Source organism: Schistocerca nitens, chromosome 2 (assembly GCF_023898315.1).
Source record: "Schistocerca nitens isolate TAMUIC-IGC-003100 chromosome 2, iqSchNite1.1, whole genome shotgun sequence".
Lineage (NCBI taxonomy): Eukaryota > Metazoa > Arthropoda > Insecta > Orthoptera > Acrididae > Schistocerca > Schistocerca nitens.
The window spans coordinates 1,034,454,796-1,034,475,170 of NC_064615.1; positions in this window are offsets into that span (position 1 = coordinate 1,034,454,796).

Consider the following 20,375-nt stretch of genomic DNA (forward strand, 5'->3'; position numbering starts at 1 on the left):
TTAACCATATTAACGATGTAGGAGAAAGAACTGTCTGTGACAGACCACTATCCGAACAAATCGAAAAAAACGGGGTAGTTTTTACGATTGTGTAAAAAAAAGGCATTTCAATTTGAAGAGTTTAGGTGTTTGTAAAAGTTAAATTTGAAATTTTTTGTAAAGTTATAGTGCATAGATTTAAGATTTTTGGGGAATGCAGACATGTTTATGAATAGGATTATGCCTGTAAAGTCATGAGAATGATTTGGTTGAGTTTAATATAGATCACAAAGCTTTATTGTAAGAAATGAAACTTTCTCAGATTATGGTTGATATGGAAGCTGGAGATAAAGTGAAAAATATTGAAAAACGGGAGGTTAATGTTAAAAGAAGGATTCCTCAACTTCAGTGCATATCCAGCATCATTTAACATAAATCAGGTAATAAAAAAACATATCAGTCTCAAAGTTAAAATTTTTAATGATGATACAGATTTATAGATAATCTCAAATTGTTTGAATTGAAAAGTAAAATTAAAATGAAGACAACTATACTGAAAGGAAAGGACCTTAGATTAGTTACATATAATTGTATAAAAATCAGAAAATTAGAAAGAATGTTAAATTTTGAAAGAAAAAAGAACATCACTTTAGAGCCCAAATCTGTAAACATGGAAAACAGTACAATGCAAAAACGAATAATAAGGATACTAAATCAAATCACTGTTTAAGGTATACAAAATACTGAAATAGGAAGTTGATCAGTAAATATGTCAATTGCTACAGTCAGCAGTTGCAAAAAAATTTGCACTTACTTCAATCAATTTCTCAACCATTGATTGACCCAGCACAAAATTGAACAAGGAAGAAGGAGGATATGTAAGGTCGCAGACTAAATGGTCAATCTCGCACCTTACTTAAGAGTTTTATACATCGTAACGGGAAGGTGAATATTACACGTAACTTACTTCAGCAGTAATGAGCAGATTTATCTATAAGTATGTAATGCAAAAGGGGTGGCACTCAATTGACAGTATTGACACACTGCTCCTATATAATGCATATCAATGGGCCGAAGGTGAAACAAGCAGCGAGAGGAAACGTTTTGGGTGGAAGCAAGTGTGGGCAGAAGCAGAGGCCACACCATGGGATGCATTACAAAAAGCTCTTCAGGGGCGTCCCACTGCGGGAGTCAGCGATTGGGTGGGTGACGCGTACTGGAGAGCAAGTAACAGGCCACCAGAAGTAGGACAGGCAGAAAGAAGCTTTAGAAAACTGCATTTCGGAATTCCAAATGGATACGAACAAAACCAGTGAAGCAGTTGATCACGTGAACAGCGAATGGTACATATGTGGTGTACACATGTAACTCTTAGGCGTCTGGAGCGGCCACAAAACGCCTGATTGGCGGAAATGAAGTAGGAAGAAGTATTGCCCAGATTTCGACGCAGTTTAATGGTAGGGCCCGTGCGATTTACGGAGAGAGTTTCAAAAAAATAAGAGGAAGACTCCTGTTGGTCGAAAAAAGCGGTGATGTAGAGAATGAAAGAACCCAAATGGGGAGACAGTTCGGCTAAGAGAAAGACAAGAGCGCAGTTTTTTAGGACTCTTCTCTGAGCTGGCGTTAAGTGCCAAATGTGGTGCCTAACGTTCTGTATGACACAGAAGAGAAATTTGTGTGAACACTGCGTTCACTTCGGCTGACATTCAGCTAGATATTAGCTGTAGCGTCATTGAGTTCCAACTGTGAAGAAACGAACCAGCCAGTTAGTTAATTGTTCTTGTGAGGACTGTAAGGGCATTTTAATATGCACTCTTGTCTAGCCATTCGTGTGCATATCGCCATATCCTAAGACTATGGATGAGTACGTGGTTTCTGGCATTACGAGAAACATAGGGAGAGTTTCTGCTGGAAAAAATCAGCAAAGTCTTAATTAGTTTTTATAGGAATTTCAGAGGACGAGAGCAGCCATGCAGACAGCCCATAGCAGCTAAGGTAAATACTGTGAGCAGAGGCGTAAACTTGATGGTTCACCAGCTTGCATCCACTGTAGAATCGAGCAACCTTGGGTAATCTTTTACTCAACTTGTCACAAAACTAACCATCCTCCATAGACTTGATCGTCATCCTAAATAGTAGCGTACTTTGAACCAGAATTCGATGATTCATCATAGTACTGGCCAACATCATGATGTAGTCATAAGAATAATTTTATAAATAAACTTCTAGTTAAAATATATTATTGTTGTGCTTAAGATTATTTCACTTTCTGAGCATGAGATGTGTTTGTTTGACAACTGGCACAACATTGGTTCAAATGGCGCTGAGCACTATGGGACTTATCTTCTAAGGTCATCAGTCCCCTAGAACTTAGAACTACTTAAACCTAACTAACCTAAGGACATCACACACATCCATGCCCAAGGCAGGATTCGAACCTGCGACCGCAGCGGTCGCGCGGTTCCAGACTGTAGCGCCTAGAACCGCTCGGCCACTCCGGCCGGCTGGACCAACATTGTCACAATGTAAACTGTGTAAATACATGTATTTCTGTGATAAGATTGCAACATTAATTCAACATATTTACAGCTTACACAGTTGTTGTTCTGTCCTCGAAACCTTATACGTGGACTGATAATGTAAGGAATGAAGAGGTTCTGTGCAGAATCGGGGAAGAAAGGAATATGTGGGAAACACTGATAAGGAGAAGTGACAGGATGATAGGACATCTGTTAAGACACGAGGGAGTGATTTCTAAGGTACTAAAGGGAGCTGTAGAGGGAAAAAACTGTAGGGGAAGGCAATGATTGGAATACATCTAGCAAATAATTTAAGGACGTAGGTGGCAAGTGCTACTCTGGCATGAAGAGGTTAGAACAGGAGAGGAATTCGTGGCGGGCCACATCAAACCAGTCAGATGACTGATGACAAAAATGCTCTTACAACCTATGTCCTCAATTATTTACTAGATATATTCCTATCTCTGTCTTACTGTCCAGTTTTTACCCTCTGCAGCTCCATCTGCTACCACAGAAGTTGTTCCCTGATGTCTTAACAGTTGTGCTGAGGTTCTGTCTCTCCTTCTTGTCAGTATTTTCCATACATTCTTTTTCTCGCCAATTCTGCAAAAAACATCCTCATTCCTTATCCCATCTGTGCACCTAATTTTCAAAATTTTTCTGTAGAACCACAGCTCAAATCCTTCGATTCTCTTCTGTTCTGGTTTTCCGATGGTGCACGTTTCACTACCACAGAATACTGTATTGCAAACGTACGTTCTCAGAAAGTTCTTCCTCAAATTAATGCCTGCTTTTGATAATAGTTGATTTCTCTTAGCCAGGAACGCTTTTTTCGCCAGTGCGAGTCTGTTTTTATGCTGTCCTTGCTCCGTCCGTCATAGGTAATTCTGCTGTCTAGGAAGCAGAATATCTTAATTTCATATGCTTCGTGATCACCAGTTTTGATGTAACGTTTCTTGCTGTACTCATTTTTGCTACTTCTCATTACTTTCGTCTTTCTACCATTTTCCCTCAATCCATATTCCACCGAGCAAGGTGGCGCAGTGGTTAGCACACTGGACTCAAATTCGGGAGAACGACGGTTCAAACCCACATTTGGCCATTCTGATTTAGGTTTTCCGGGATGTTCCTAAATCGGTTCAAGCAAATGCTGCGATGGTTCCTTTGAAGGGATGCGCCCGACATCCTCCCCCAAACCCATGCCACAATGACCTCTCTGTTTGGTCCCCTCCCCCAACTCAACCAACCATTCTATATTCTGTACTCATTAGACTGTTCGTTCCATTCAACAGACGCTGTAATTCTTCTTACAAGGGGAGGCCGCCAATTGTGAAATTCAGATACGATTCATACTGCGCATAATAAAAGCTCATGGCCAGAGGTGTAATGTGGCAAAGCACCAAGATGCACTTCTCAGCCGTTGTCGAGAAAATCGACAGTTAAAAGAAACCGTTGCGGTGAAATACTCTCTACGTTTAATAGTTTTCTACAGCGTCGTGGCGCAGCGGTAAGCGCTCGGTTTCGTAATGCGAAGGTATATATATATATATATATATATATATATATATATATATATATATATATATATATATATATATATTCCCGGAAATCAGTTGCAACAATTATGCATATAGTAAGTTGTTGAAAGTCGTTTGTCGTGGAAAAACTGGCGACTTCGAACATCATTATGTTTTCCGCAAACAAAGTTGTATTTCACAACTGTTATTAATTGTCTTCATAATGTTAGCCACGTATAGTTAACGGAAGACGTAGAAACGGTATTGCGAAACGAATACATATAGCGTAAGTCAAACGTTCGAATTACAATAGAGACCCCACGAACACAAATTTGCTGCGGCAGGTATGAAATATAAACTCCATTACTCGCTCGTTACACTTGAAGGACAGATGTTGAATGGGCCGAAACGAGCCGCCGCATAACAGCGTAGTTGCCTGCTAACTTCCAAAGAAGGTAGATGCGGTCCCTAGCGCAACTTATAACATCGGCGAAAATCAGTGCGGACGGGAGAGCTTTGGTACACCCTGTTAAAAAACCGGAAAAATGGAGGCGGTACAATTGGAGAGCGATCCGCGATCCGCCTTCACCAACAAGCATAAGCAATTCATTAATAGTATATATATATATATATATATATATATATATATATATATATATATATATATATATATATTTGAATTATAAAAAACTAATAATAAAAAAATTGCATAGCGCGAGATTCGATCCGGCGACCTTCAGATTACGAACCCGAGCGCTTACCGCTGCGCCACGACGCTGTAGAAAATTATTAATCGTAGAGAGTATTTCACCGCAACGGTTTCTTTTAACTGTCGATTTTCTCGACAACGGCTGAGAAGTGCATCTTGGTGCTTTGCCACATTACACCTCTGGCCATGAGCTTTTATTATGCGCAGTATGAATCGAATCTGAATTTCACAATTGGCGGCCTGCCCTTGTTAGCTGCCACTGACGATAGCAATGACGTCAGAGAAAGTAGTTATCATTTGACCTAATTCCATCCCACTCTTGAACCTTTCTTTTATTTCCGCCATTGCTGCTTCAATGTAAAGACTGACCTGTAGGAGCGAAAGACGACATCGATAAAAGCCCTTAATTATGTGCACCTGTCCGATGACCCTCTGTCCCCAAACGGTAGGTACCCTTCTCTGTTGCAGCTTTTCAGAATACCTGGTGCGACTACGAGATGCAGGGTGGCGGGAAGTGAATAACAGCACAGTGTTGTGAACGGGTGCTTTAGGCTCGTTCCGAAGGCCGCAGCGGAGTAATGCCCTAGGGCAGGGCAGGCTGGCCGCACTCACTCAGCACACTCCCGCGGGCTGCATTGTGCGGCGGGCCGCAGCCGGCCATGAAATATTAATCCGCTCCCGGGCAGGCGCCAGGCGGCGAGTCGTGACGCGCCACTCAGCTCCGCTTCGCCCCGCCAGCCACCTGCCGCTTTCAACACGCGGCCGGATGTATGAGCGAGTTACGTACCGCCGCGCGTCTCCTGAGGCGAGCATTCAGAGCGCGGTCCGGGTTTCCCTGATGATGCCCGAATCACTGGATCGCTGCAGCGCGGCAGGTTGTAATCCCACACTGCTGGTCTGGAGGCTAGGGGCCGTGTTGTATACTTACAGTCTCACAAAGCCAGGAGGTAATTCGACGCACGTCACAAAAAGATGAGCGTAGTTTCAGCTTCAGAGGTAACTATAAAATACCACTGGGAGCGAACTGGTGATACTAGGTGCATCTCCGTTAACGGAATGCTGAATCTTTCACTCCTTCTGTGGAGTGTGGACCTATTTGAAGCTTCATAGCAGATGAAAACAGTAGGCTAGAGCGAGCCTCCAAACCGGAACAATCCCATTTCCTGCGGACGTGTGATGATAACAGAATTTGGTCTGCACGACAGCGGATGTATGGTAAAGTATGCTCTATAATATGTTTATACTAATCTTAATGACTGATGTACTCTGCGATGACAAAAGTCATGCATACCTCCCAGTATCGTGTCTTACCTGCCCAGTGTGGTGCATCATCTCGACGTGGCACGGACTCAACACGTCAATGGAAGTCCACGGCAGAAACATGAAGTAAAGCTCCCTCTCCTTCATAAAATCGAAGGGGTTGCCGGTACAGAATTTTGTGCACTGACTGATCTGTCGATTATGTCCATAAATAACGGATGGGATTCGCTAGAATTGTCCAGAATATTTTGAAATAGCGCGGTGTCATCAAAAAATTTTTAAAGTAGAATGCTTGGAAAGCAAGGCACTACGGGCTGCTCGCATATGTCGGGCTACATGTAGCATCAGACTGAGGCGCCGGCTTTAACTGCGGGCAGGTGAACATTGCAACAAGAGTGCCATCTAGTAGCCACAATTACAAACTGGCTACTTTATATTCAAATAAAGACAGACGAATATTATTATGAGCATTGTACTTTAAAAATTGTGAGTTTTATCGCTTGATAGTTATCTTATACGTGACACGTAAGTACTGTTTCTTTCTTGTACTGTTAGTATTTACACTTCTATATAAAAAAAATTTTCCATAACTTTGTACTTCTGTTACAGGGTAATCTAAATATTTAATTTCTGGTTAAGACACTCACAGAAGTGTCGAAACCAGGTCAAAAGACTTAAATTTTGCAACCGAGGGCTGTAAATGCTTTAAATTTAATTAGTAAACGGTCGCTGACTGCGCATCCATGTTTGAAACTTTAATGTTTTATGTTACTTAAAATTTTCGAATACGCGTCACAGGGCTGTGTTCTTTGATGTCAAAAACCAAGTTTAGGTGATTTTGAAGATAAAAAGCAATAATTACTTTTTCTTTTCTGTTGCGTACATTAAGGTTTTTATTTCATTATGTGTTTTGTAAGAATTACGTCAGTTGAATCTATGCAGGGTGCACCAGGGATAAGAAAGCAACGATCACTGGAAGCAAAAAACGCTAGTAAACATGGGCTCTGGAATACATACCTTAAGAGCTACGAGCACTTGTTCATCTTCGTTACTGTGAAACACACATCTTCTACTGGACGATACGGACCACGAATGGGAATAATCACTGACATAAGCAGCTTTGAAAGGGACACACAGCAATGGCCCTGCACTTGGAAACGAACATCTCTGAAACGGCGAAGCTGGTCGAATGCTTGCCCGTTACTCTCGTGAACATCTATGGAGAGTTATTGAAGGACGTAGAAGCTGAGGAAATTGACCAGGTGTTGGACGTGCATACCACATCACAGTACGTGGAGGCTGGAGACTTGCCCCGCTCTATAAAGTAGGATCGGCGGCGACGGAGTACAACGAAGGTGCTGACGTAACTGCTTCAAAGCACGCCGCTCAGCCCACATTCTCCACCGTGGGGCTTCGCGCAGAAGACCACTACGTATTCTCACGTTAACCCAGTGGCTTGGTGAACTACGAGGGCAGTTCAATAAGTAATGCGACACATTTTTTTTCTCGGCCAATTTTGGTTGAAAAAAACGAAAATTTCTTGTGGAATATTTTCAAACATTCACGCTTCGTCTCGTATAGTTTCATTGGCTTCCGACAGGTGGCAGCGCTGTACGGAGCTGTTAAAATGGCGTCTGTAACGGATGTGCGTTGCAAACAACGGGCAGTGATCGAGTTTCTTTTGGAGGAAAACCAGGGCATCTCAGATATTCATAGGCGCTTGCAGAATGTCTACGGTGATCTGGAAGTGGACAAAAGCACGGTGAGTCGTTGGGCAAAGCGTGTGTCATCATCGCCGCAAGGTCAAGCAAGACTGTCTGATCTCCCGCGTGCGGGCCGGCCGTGCACAGCTGTGACTCCTGCAACGGCGGAGCGTGCGAACACACTCGTTCGAGATGATCGACGGATCACCATCAAACAACTCAGTGCTCAACTTGACATCTCTGTTGGTAGTGCTGTCACAATTGTTCACCAATTGGGATATTCAAAGGTTTGTTCCCGCTGGGTCCCTCGTTGTCTAACCGAACACCATAAAGAGCAAAGGAGAACCATCTGTGCGGAATTGCTTGCTCGTCATGTGGCTGAGGGTGACAATTTCTTGTCAAAGATTGTTACAGGCGATGAAACATGGGTTCATCACTTCGAACCTGAAACAAAACGGCAATCAATGGAGTGGCGCCACACCCACTCCCCTACCAAGAAAAAGTTTAAAGCCATACCCTCAGCCGGTAAAGTCATGGTTACAGTCTTCTGGGACGCTGAAGGGGTTATTCTGTTCGATGTCCTTCCCCATGGTCAAACGATCAACTCTGAAGTGTATTGTGCTACTCTTCAGAAATTGAAGAAACGACTTCAGCGTGTTCGTAGGCACAAAAATCAGAACGAACTTCTCCTTCTTCATGACAACGCAAGACCTCACACAAGTCTTCGCACCTGAGAGGAGCTCACAAAACTTCAGTGGACTGTTCTTCCTCATGCACCCTACAGCCCCGATCTCGCACCGTCGGATTTCCATATGTTTGGCCCAATGAAGGGCGCAATCCGTGGGACGCACTACGCGGATGATGAAGAAGTTATTGATGCAGTACGACGTTGGCTCCGACATCGACCAGTGGAATGATACCGTGCAGGCATAATACAGGCCCTCATTTCAAGGTGGCGTAAGGCCGTAGCATTGAATGGAGATTACGTTGAAAAATAGTGTTGTGTAGCTAAAAGATTGGGGAATAACCTGGTGTATTTCAATGCTGAATAAAACAACCCCTGTTTCAGAAAAAAAATGTGTTGCATTACTTATTGAACTGCCCTCGTACGATTGTAGTGGCCACGGGATCATGGAGATTGGTCACCGGATCATTAGAAACGTGTCACCTGGTTGAAGGGATCACATTTCTTGCTGTAGCAGGTCGCCGGTCGTGTCCAGATACATTATCATTCCGGCGAGCGGCTACTCGAAACGTGTACCGTGCCATGTGCTCGTAAGCTGGTTGGTGGTTACAGTAAAGGGGATTCGCATAGGGTCGTAACTGACGTGAATTGCGTTACCTGTGCCTCGACATCTGGTGCTACGTATCTGCAGAAACGTTCCAAAGACTTCCCGAAATCTTTTCACGCACAATCGCTGCTGTGTTCGCTCCAAATAAAGACCAAGAGGCTATAAAGTTTTGGTTCATCAATGTGCACTGTCGATGCTGCAGTATGGATTCAAGCAGAGCTAATCAACACACATCTGTGAGTTGTTTTACCACGTGTCAGAGGTTTAGCTCTAGGAGCTCAGGGAAATATCTGCTTAGTCGTACACATTTGTGTAAACTGTCAATAACTTCGGCTATTGCATTGACCACTATGTGCCCTATCCACAGCCCAACGAAAGTACGCCAATAAGCTAATTCTGTAACGACGATGCAAGGCAAAGGTACTGCATTTGCTGAGATTCCATAAATTTCATGCTGAATATGATGCTTCTTTTCTAGCAGCACTTTATCGAACAGTATCGAAACAACTGTGTATTGTGCAATTCTGCAGGGCTTTCGCGGCCGTTGTCACTCAAATAAAAAAACTTCTGGGTTATTCGGCCGCGTCATATTTTTACTAAAATGATCAACGTTTCGACCCCTGTGCTGGAATCTTCCTCAGGACCTTCTGGCGTCCACTACTTATAGAACACTGTCAGAGACGAGTGTCGTGTCGTCCTCCTCCAGCGTTGTGCTGGAGAAGTGATAGCCGTATGAAGAGGTATCCACATGAATTTTAACCAGTACCATCACTTGAAAAGCGTGTAAGGGTGTTGCAGGTAAGATTGTGCTGAGAAATAATTATTACGAAAAAAATTCGTTACGATGAGCCGCCTCCAGGTTATTTCGCATTGAAGTTAGCCAATCAGGTCGTCTCGCGAGCAGATTACAGCAGCCTGCCGGAGACATTGTCGCCAAACGTGTTCTCCGTTTGGTTTTCTCAAACCGAACGAACTTCCTAAAACGGCACGTTTTAACTGGTAACAAGCATTTCAACAAGCGGTAAGTCACGACCTACACAAGTATGCGCATTACCGCATTTTAGCGCTTGCAAGAACTTGAAATTGCGCACCCAATGACCTGATTAGCTAACTTCTGTGTTAAATAACTCGGAAACGGTACGAAGTATCAGTTTTTTTCTTGATACTAACATCCAAGCACAACCTTCCCTAACAAACTTTTCGAACCTTTTCTGACCACTCTGTGGCCAAATCCCCCTTACAAGTTTTTCGGACCTTTCCGGACCACACTGTAGGTGCATGTCTTTTATGGACGCCTTTTCGGAAACGTCGATCTTGTAAACAGTTGTCTTGTGAAAGTCATATGTTTGGTGCTAACCGAAAATTTGTGTCAGAGTGAGAATTGAAGGCCATATGCCTTAATGCATGACGCAAGATTTCACTGTTACTGACCTTTCCAACCGTGATTTCTAGACACTACTGCGAGATAAGGTTCCGGGTTCGTGTTCAGATTTGACACACAGTTTTAACCTTACTGTAAGTTTTATTACTATAAGAGATGTTTGTAGGGATAGACCCTTGAGGGAATGGGGACGGCTGAGGGCAATGGCTTACTGGTAAGATTCAAAGAAGAGATATAAGTTATTCGATGAATTGAAGTACGTCTCGTCTCGGGTACGTTTGGTATTCACAAGAACGCTTGATGAAAGTATTTTGTCGAAATTTCACTTTCCTTAGCTGTTGCCTCAGTCTCTAAAGTCCGATTCCGGGAGGTCAACAAAATACTCAAGACGGCAACCGTTATCTATTCACTGTTCCCAAAGTTCTTACAGTTACTTTCTATAGATTACGAATGAAGAGTGTTCGAATTGAGTGTATGCAATAGAGTTCAGCAGTCCATCGGGTGGAGTCGACAAGCTCTGCCGCGCAATATTATTGTACGACGGAAGAAGGTAAAGCATTTCACTCTCTCGAAGTCCTTCATTCTTCACTCACCCATGACAACCGGAACAGAAGAGAATCGAAGCATTTAAGATATGGTGCTACAGAAGAATGTTGAAAATTAGGTGGACTGATAAGGTAAGGAATGAAGAGGCTCTCCATAGAATCGGCGAGGAAAGAGACAGATGAAAAACACTGACAAGAAGAAGGCATAGGGTGACAGGTCATCGGTTATCAGGGAATAACTTCCACGGTACTAGGGAGTAAAATACATAGAGTAAGACAGAAACTGGGATAGATCCAGCAAATAACTGCAATTGCTGCTCTGAAAAGGTTGGTAGAGGAGAGGAATTCGCGTAACGGGCCGTATCAAACCAGCCGGAAGACCGATAACCAAAAAAGGCATTTATTTTGGGTTGTCAGTCTTCTTTCTTCTGACTGGCATGATGCGGTGCTCCACTACTTTCTAAACTGTGTTAATCTCTTCACTTTAGAGTAACCCTTACACCGTACTTCATCAAATATTTAATGGATATAGGCTATATTTCAATCTCTGTCTTCCCCTACAGCTTTTGCCCTCTACGGTTCCATGTAGTACAATGGAAATTATTCTGTGATATTCCAGTCCATACCCTATCACGCTCTCCCTGCTTATCGTCAGTGTTTTCTACACAGGGTATCCCTGCAGGAGTTGTTACTACTGAGAACTGTGACAGGAGCGATCATTTGAAGGGAAAAAGGCGAACAAATACGGCCTCTAAACTATACACTTCAAGAGCTGTGAACACATCTTCATCCTAGATACTGTGAAACAAAACTCTTCTACTGCTAGGTCTTTGTTTGCCATATTTTGGGAAGTAGTCATATGGACCAAACCAAGGAAAAAAAATCCAGTAAACATGAGCTCTAAAGTGAATACCTCAATAATTATGAGCACTTGTTTATCTTCGCAACTTAACACATCTCTTGAAATGAACAAGTGTTCATACCTCTTCAGGTATGCTTTTTAGTGCCCATATTTACTAGACTTTCCATTTGAATATTGACCGTTCCTCCAGAAACAAACTGTGTACAATATTCTTTGACACATCGGCTCTGCGGAAAACTTAATTTCTTGTTTTACGAGAAAATTTTTAACATTCTTCTGTGGAAACACATCTCAAACGCTTCGATTGCCTTGTTTGTCGGATTTCCCATACCCCGCGATTCACTTCCAAAAATGATGTACTGCAGCACTACAGCCGAGCACTTCCAGGCGCTTCAGTCCGGAACCGTGCTGCTGCTACGGTCGCAGGTTCGAATCCTGCCTCGTGCATGGTTGTGTGTGATGTTCTTAGGTTACTTAGGTTTAAGTAGTTCTAAGTCTAGGTGACTGACGACTTCAGATGTTATGTCCCATAGAGCTTAGAGCCATTTGAGCCATTTTGAGCAGCCCTACAATCATACGTTTTCCTCATAATGAGATCTGCGTTTGATGGTAGCAGATGTCTTATAGAGGTCACGCGTTCCAAGAACAATCAGGTATGTCTCATGAAACGTCTAGCACGGGAAAAACTGTGGATTTCGGTCTCATACTGCGCGTTACCGGCAACTGCCCGTCCTGCCCATTTTTTGTGAATGAAACAGAGAAGTGTGGAAGTCTGCTTATTTTATTAGTTCCTGCTTGCTTCGTCCATCGTGTTATTTTGCTTGCAAGTTAGCAGAATTCCTTCACTTCGCCTACTACGTGGTTCCGAAATTTAATGTTAAGTGTACCGCTAATCCCATTTCTACTACGCCTCACTACTTTCATCATTATGTGGTTTACTCACGATTCATAATCAGAACTCAGTGGATTATTCCTTTGACACGTGATGTAGTCCTTCCTTTACTAAGGATATAAATGGCATCAGCGATTCTTACTGATTTTTTCAACGCGAAGTTCAAACACACTCCTGAACTTTGCTTTTATTTCTGCCATTGCTTCTTCGAGGTATAGGTTGAAGAGTAGATGAGAAATACTGCATACTTACCTCACCACGCCCTTTTCTTTGAGACTACTACTCTGATGGTCTTACAGTGTTATTGTTCCTTGTAGGTTCCTTTGCATATCATATTTTAACCTGCTTTCCCTATAGCTTATACCAATTTTTCAGGTGATGACAACCATTCTACGTTGGCTAACTCTTTGTCTCAGTTGAGAAATTCTATGAAAGTGTCCTGACTTTTCTCAAGTGCTGCCTGCATAGGCGTCGTACAGTGCTTCACAACTGCTAAGGAACAATTAACATTTGCTAAGGACTACGGAATTAGAGACCAATTAATGTAAACGGAAATGTATAGGGCAGGACGTGTTAACTACAGCGAACGCTCTGTTTGCATTCGACAGTTGATGTAGTACGGTGTTTGAGAAAAGTTGTTCTGGAACCGACTAGTATAACATTCTGTGTGGCACGGCAATATGTCTGCAAGACATCATTTGAGTGCTTACAGCCGTGTACGGGCAGCTGGACGGTTCGAAGCCGGTCAAAGTGTTACTACTGTGACCACGGGGTGTTCCATAAAGTGTCATTTCTCGATCGAAACACGCTGCTATGCGAAAGCATGCCGACGGTCATAGACGGACCACCACATTACAAGAGGATCTCACTCCCAGGCAGATGACTGCAGACCTTACAATCGCTACCGGTACGTGTCTCTGCCACAACTATTTCGCGGCGATTAAATCAGGCTGTCTTGTTTGCTCAGAAATCTGTTAAATGCATCGCACTTCGACCACGTTAACGTCGAGAAAGAGATCGTTGCGCAGGAAGCATGTTGTTTTGGGCCAGCAACAGTGGTCAACAGCGATGTTCTCCGACGAATCCCGCTTCGCTGTGGCACCTAATTCTGGCCACCAGCTTGTGTGGAGAGAGAAGGGGACACGTTACACACCACAGAATGTTCATGAACGTTATCGCTATGGCCTAGGCGATATGGTGTGGGCAGGCATTATGCACAAAGGCGGAACATCGCTGCATGTTTGCGCGCGGTACCCTTACAGCAGAGCGTTATTGAGGAGAAACTATTCTGGATTATGTACGACAGTTTGGCGGAGCGATAGGTCCTGACTTCCTGTTTATGCACGACAGTGCAAGCTCACACAGGACCGCTGAGGTGTCGGGCACACTGGAAAGTGAAGAAATTAAACCTATTTAGACCAGGTCTGGGTTACTCTTGCCAAATTTTTTCTTAATGCACATACCCTCCCCGAGCTGTGCAAGAACTGAAAACTTGCTTCGAGAGGGAATAGGGACAACATCCTCCAAGTGCTTGTCAACAGTTCAGCGCCAGCATGAATAACAGATACGAAATGTGCATTAGTACCGAAGAACCCATATTCCTTACTGATAGTCCGACATCGGCCTTTATGTTGGGTGTTGCCATGGTTCGTGCTCAGAAAGCCAAAGCGGTTAAGGCGACTGCTTGAGAAAAGCCGGAAATTCGGGTTCGAGCCCCGGACTGGGACAAATTTATACTGTCGTCATCCCATTATACAACAGGGAGTCGTTCACATTCGCAACTTCGAATACATTTCATGTCTTTCATAGCAGGTGTAGTCTCCGCAGTTCATGTATGTCCGAAGGAAAACTGTAACAACATAGGCACTACAGTTTCGTATTTATCAGCCAATACCGGGCCTGTGGCTTACAAGTAAAATGTCTCCCCTCTGAATATCATTAATGGGAGATACGAGTACTGGTATGATACTTGGATGACGATGTATGGGAGTTTTGGTCTGGTAGTCGGTCGTGCTCTGGTAGCTGAAGTGGAATAGTTGATTAGTTTGGGGACCACAGTGGTGAATAGGGTCCAGCAGGCGCAGGGTAGAGAGCGATGCTGAACCATACACCAAGCTCCCATAGTCAATATGGTACCGTACGAGGGCTATCAACATCCCAGTCAGTCTGGCTCTGGCATCGAATAACATTCAGATGCCGCCAGCACTTTTCCTTAATCTGACAAAGATGGGGAAGCCAAATTAAGCGGGCATCGAAGACCAGTCCCAAAAAGCGGTAAGTCTCCATTACATCAAATAGTTAGTCATGTAAGGTAAAGATGTTCATGGGAGTGGACACGAAGATGACAGAAGTGATGGAAGCTGAAGAAATGAATTGGAACTTGTGCTTCGGCCGGGACTCGGACTCGGCTGACCATTGCACCACCACAGTACTATGGTCTTTGTTGCTGCATGGACTACCCAACTCGAGTGCCATGTGCGGGGGCCTATGACTGCGCCTTGCATATGCCACACCAAGCAGAAGCAGAAGGAAATACAAAAATCATCAGCATATAGGAAGGGAGATAGTGAGGACCCTTCTGCTGGTGTGACACCACTGATGGCAGTTAAAAAGAGGGGGTCACTCAGGGCTGAGCCCTGCCTGACCCCATTCTCTTGTATGTGGGGTGCACTGTGGGAAGCACTGATGCGAAATCTGAAAGTGTGGAGCGACAAGAAGTTCTGTATAAAAATTGGGAGTGCCCACAGAGACCCCACTCATGACGAATAGTGAGGATATGGCGTCACTGAGTGGTATCATATGCGTTCCTTAGTTCCAAAAAGACGGCAATAAGATGTCGTCATGGGAAAGGCCTATCGAATGGCAGACTCTAGGTGGACCAAGTTGTCGATGGTGGAGCGCCCTTGGTGAAAACCGCCCTGGGAAGGAGCCAGAAGGCCTCAAGACTCAAGGAGCCAACAAAATCACCGGCCTACCGTAATTTCAAGCAGCAAAGAATTTTGGTGAGGCTAATAGAATGATAGCTATCCACATGTAGTGGGTTCCTCCCAGGCTTTAGCACCAGAATAATGATACTTTCACTCACTGCGACGGGTCACCATCGCTCGAGATGCAGTTGAAGATGGCAAGGAGGTGGGGCTTGGAATCCGCTGACAAACGTTTAAGCATTTGGGAATGGATGCGATCTGGGCCAGGGGACATGTCAGGATAGTCAGCACAGGCGCTGAAGGAAACATTATATGGCTCAGGGTGGCATGGAGCGAAAGATAGGTGTTGTCGTTCCACCCACTGTTTGAGGAGATGGAGGACAGGGCGGTAATTCTCAGATGCAGAGGTGTGAGCATAATGCTTGGCAAGACGCTCTGGGATTATGTCTGGATCAGCTCCTTGTGTAGAAATCCGGGTACAGCTGTCAGGGGCTGATACCCGTAAGGTCGTTGAAGATTGGTCCAAACCTGGGAAGGGGAGGTCTGTGTTCCAATGGTGGAGACGTAATGTCCCCAATATTCCTGCTTCTGTCATTTGATGAGTAGGCGGACCTGGGCACAGAGCCATTTGAAGGAGTGAGGTTCTCCAGGAGCAGGTGGCGCTTATGACTTTGGAGGGGGCACCTATGGATCTAATGGTTCCAGCGATTTGCAGCGACCACCAAGGCACTGACATCCGCTGGGGGCAACCTGAGGAAATAGGGATTGCCAATTCATATGCGGTAACAATGATACTTGTGATGGTGTGGATTATCTCATCGATGGCGACATGCAAAACAGATTCAGCGGTGGTAGCGGATGTGAAAGCGACCCAGTCAGCCTTGGGAAGAGCCCATGTGGGCAAGCTTCCAGATGAGGGACGCTGGGACAGGAACAGGAAGAATAGAAAGTGGTCAAAACCACACAAGTCGTCGTGAGCTCGCCAGTGGAAGACACGAGAAGGCCATGATTGCAAACCGAGAGATCAATGGCCGATTATGTGTCATGTGTCACACTGAAATCTGTGGGGGACCTGTATTTAGGAGGCCAAGATAGAGTTGAGATAGTAGATCCTCGACATCTTTACCATGGCTGGTAACCTTTGCTCCACCCCCCAAAGGGTTATGGGAATTAAAATCACCCACAAAAAAAAGTGTGGGAGGGGGGGGGGGGGGAGTTGGGAAATTGGTGCAGCTAATACATGGGGCAGAGCTTCACCATATGGAGGGAGACAGATGTTACAGATGGTAATTTCCTGCATTGTCCTAACCCTGACGGTCACAGCTTCTAAAGTTGTTTGAAGGGGTACAGGTTCACTACAGATACAAACTCACAGTCAATATGGTTTTTGTTATACCCCTGATAGTCACGGAGAGTGGAAGTCGGTATTGCAGGAAACCTAGTTTTCTGAAGGACAATGAAAAAGCAAGTGTAACGCTAAAAAGTTGACACAGCCAGGTGCGAGGAGAAACCACCTCAGTTCCACTGGAGAAAGACGCTTCATGTCGTCTGGGAAGACATGAAGTGACCAAGGAGGCAAATTGAGTGATTGAATGCAGTACCATTGACTCCAAGGCGTTGGAGAGATCGAGGTGCTCAGGGATGCCAGAATATCCACCTCGTCCTTGGATGCAGTGCCATGAAGCACTTTGAACAGCAGTTAGTGGCTTCTTCAGCAACTGGCTGGTGTCCATTTGACCACAGGGGGGAGTGTGGAAAGTGAGTTCCAAGGGACCCCTACTGCATTAGGGGAGTCAGAGGAGCCTGTTGCTTCTCCAGCTGGGGCGGGGGTGGGGGGACTGATGGCCAGGGCGTTTGGGGGGGGGGGGGGGAGTGATGCTCCCAAAATAGAAGCAGTAGGAGCAACAGAGGAAGACGTGCCCCAGCCAGCTGGAGGTGGGAGGAAGATGAGCAGTGTGAGGGCCCTCTGGATGAAGGTTAGATTAGGGACATAATGGCATCATAGATGGTGACGCCATCATAGCAGCAACATAGGAAGATAGTATGTGAACAGGGTTTAACCTATCGAATTTTAGACGAGCCTCGCGGTAAGATGACCTGTCCAGGGTCTTTATAATTTTCCGCTCCTTTAGGAGTACCCGGCAGTCTGGCGAGTGGGGTGAGTGGTGCTCTCCACAGCCGACATTTAGGAGGAGAAGCACATGGAGTACTTGGATGCAGTGAACGTCAGCAGTCTCTACATGCGGCGCAAAAGTGCACTGGGAGGAGATGTGCCCAAATTTCCAGCACTTAAAGCACTGCATATGGGAAAGGGACGTAAGGTTTGACGTCAGATCGGTATACCATAACGTTGACCTTTTCAGGTAAAGAATCAACCTCAAAGGCCAAGATGAAGGCAACGGTAGCAACCCTATCGTCTTTAGGCCGCCAATAGACATGCAGGAAAAGTTTTGTGTCCCCCGTTCCAAATTGGCACGTAGCTTGTCGTCGGACTGCATCAGGAGGTCGCAATGAAAAATAATCCCCTGGGCCATGTTGAAGCTTTGATGGGGAGTAACCGAAACAGGAATATCACCCAGCTTGTCACAGACGAGTAACGCCCAGGACTGTGTTGGGAATTCTGTCTGAAACAAAACCGACCTATTGCGAATTTTGGACAGTGCTCCCACTTCCCCAATTATATCCTCCAGGTGCTCAACAAAAACGGAGACTTCATACCCAGAAAGGAGTTCCCATCGGTTCTGCTGCACACTAAGTATGGAGGGTAATATGGATGTCTATGTTCTGTAGCCCTACGTTCCTCCCATAGTTTTGCTAGGGAGGGGAACGATTTAGGGCTATATATGTCAGCATTGTAACCAACCTTCCCTTTCTTAGAGACTGCTGGGGCCATTTGGTCCCCAGCAAAAGAAGACTTGGTCGGCTCTCCCCGCAGGCACCACCCAGCCACAGCAGAGGCCACATGGCACGATGGTCGTTGCTGGGAGTCCTGATTCCCCAAGAAGATGGGCATCTGCTCCTTGGCATAAGTGGGTAGTTTGCAGCTCTGTCATCAGCAGTGTGATTCCTGTGTTGTCAGGGACCTGCCACCTAATTAGTAGAAATTCAATATTGTCTTAGGGCGAAAGAGGGCAGCTGACTATGGAAGTAGATGATGTACCCTGCATGGCGTCCTTGCCCACCTAACTGGATTACATGTGGAGTTGCAGATCCAGGACAATATGAGGTGCAGAAGGTCTAATCGCACACTGGATATATGGCGTCTATCCCCAAATGTCCTACACTTCAAACAATTTAAACCCTGAAAGAGAACCATAATTCACTCGGTCGAAAAGTGGGAGACTCCTTTTAATCGCCTCTTGACACAGGCAGGACCTATTCTAGGCCCCGAAACCACTGGGCTCTTGTTGAAACACTTAAGAAGAAGTGGAAATCATCCGCAGCATTTGCCATGATCCGTCTGGCATTTTGAACGAGCAAACTGCGCTTAAGCACGCAATCCGACTGAATAACTTTTCTTTTTTGAAACAGCGTCTAGCCTCGTTTCCTTCTCTTTCTAGTCCCTGATTACTGCACGCCATACATGTATATTTCTTAATTGCGTCAGTGTTTTCCTGCAATTATTTTTGTGGCCTTCAATAGGCTTTCCGATTGTACTGCCTGTTTCCTATAGAGAGGTCCGTAAGGTCTACCCAGTTCACAATACATAGCTGTAACATTGTCCTCTCTTAATGAAAGTTTGCATGTTCTTCATTGTATCCTATGACTATGGAACATTATTGTATGCGGCATTATCTGTGTCGTCACCTATTAAAAATTTCTTTTTCATGATGTAAAATTCGTCTCAGGTCTTATCTAATGTAAGCCTAGATTAGTTGTCGACTGTTGGTTAGCAGGTTTTAAATTGACCCCACTTTTAATGTGTCCTTTTAGTGCTACTGCTGCTAGCTATTAATTGGCATATTACTTTCTGACGGTATAGACTGTAAGGTTTCGCTACTTTCCCTGTTGATCAGTAACGAAGGCTTGTAAATGGGAGTGGAAAACGTGTATGTTCTTTTAACCGACTACTGTGGCTCGTTGTTCCGCGTTGCCACTTATAAAACCCCACTAAATTTAAAACTTGTTTACCATTCATGGTTCAAATGGTTCAAATGGCTCTGAGCAGTACGGGACTCAACTGCTGTGGTCATAAGTCCCCTAGAACTTAGAACTACTTAAACCTAACTAACCTAAGGACAGCACACAACACCCAGCCATCACGAGGCAGAGAAAATCCCTGACCCCGCCGGGAATCGAACCCGGGAACCCGAGCGTGGGAAGCGAGAACGCTACCGCACGACCACGAGATGCGGGCTACCATTCATGTAAAAGGAAAGATTCATCGCGCTTTACGGTTTATATAATAATTTTATATCGTAGCTTCCACTCAATTTTACCACAGTTCTGTACTGACCTGTTCAATACCCTCCTTTACTTTGGATAATGCACTTTTAACCTATCTCGTGTATCTTTTATGTAATTTTTTGTTTTTTCTTCATTTTAAATGTAAACCAATAATTTAAATTGTGAACGGCCGGGCTAGTGGCCGCACGTTCTTCTCTCCGTCAATAGATGGCAGCACTTTTGCCACTCTGGTTTACCAATTTGATTCCTCGTTCGCATCCGCTACTTCCTGTTCTGCGCTCATAGGTACACCGCTTCTAGTACATGTCCACTGAGGCGCTCGGGAGCCACAGCACCTGGTATTATTTATATAATTCCATACCCAGGCAGTTGTCCGTAGTAC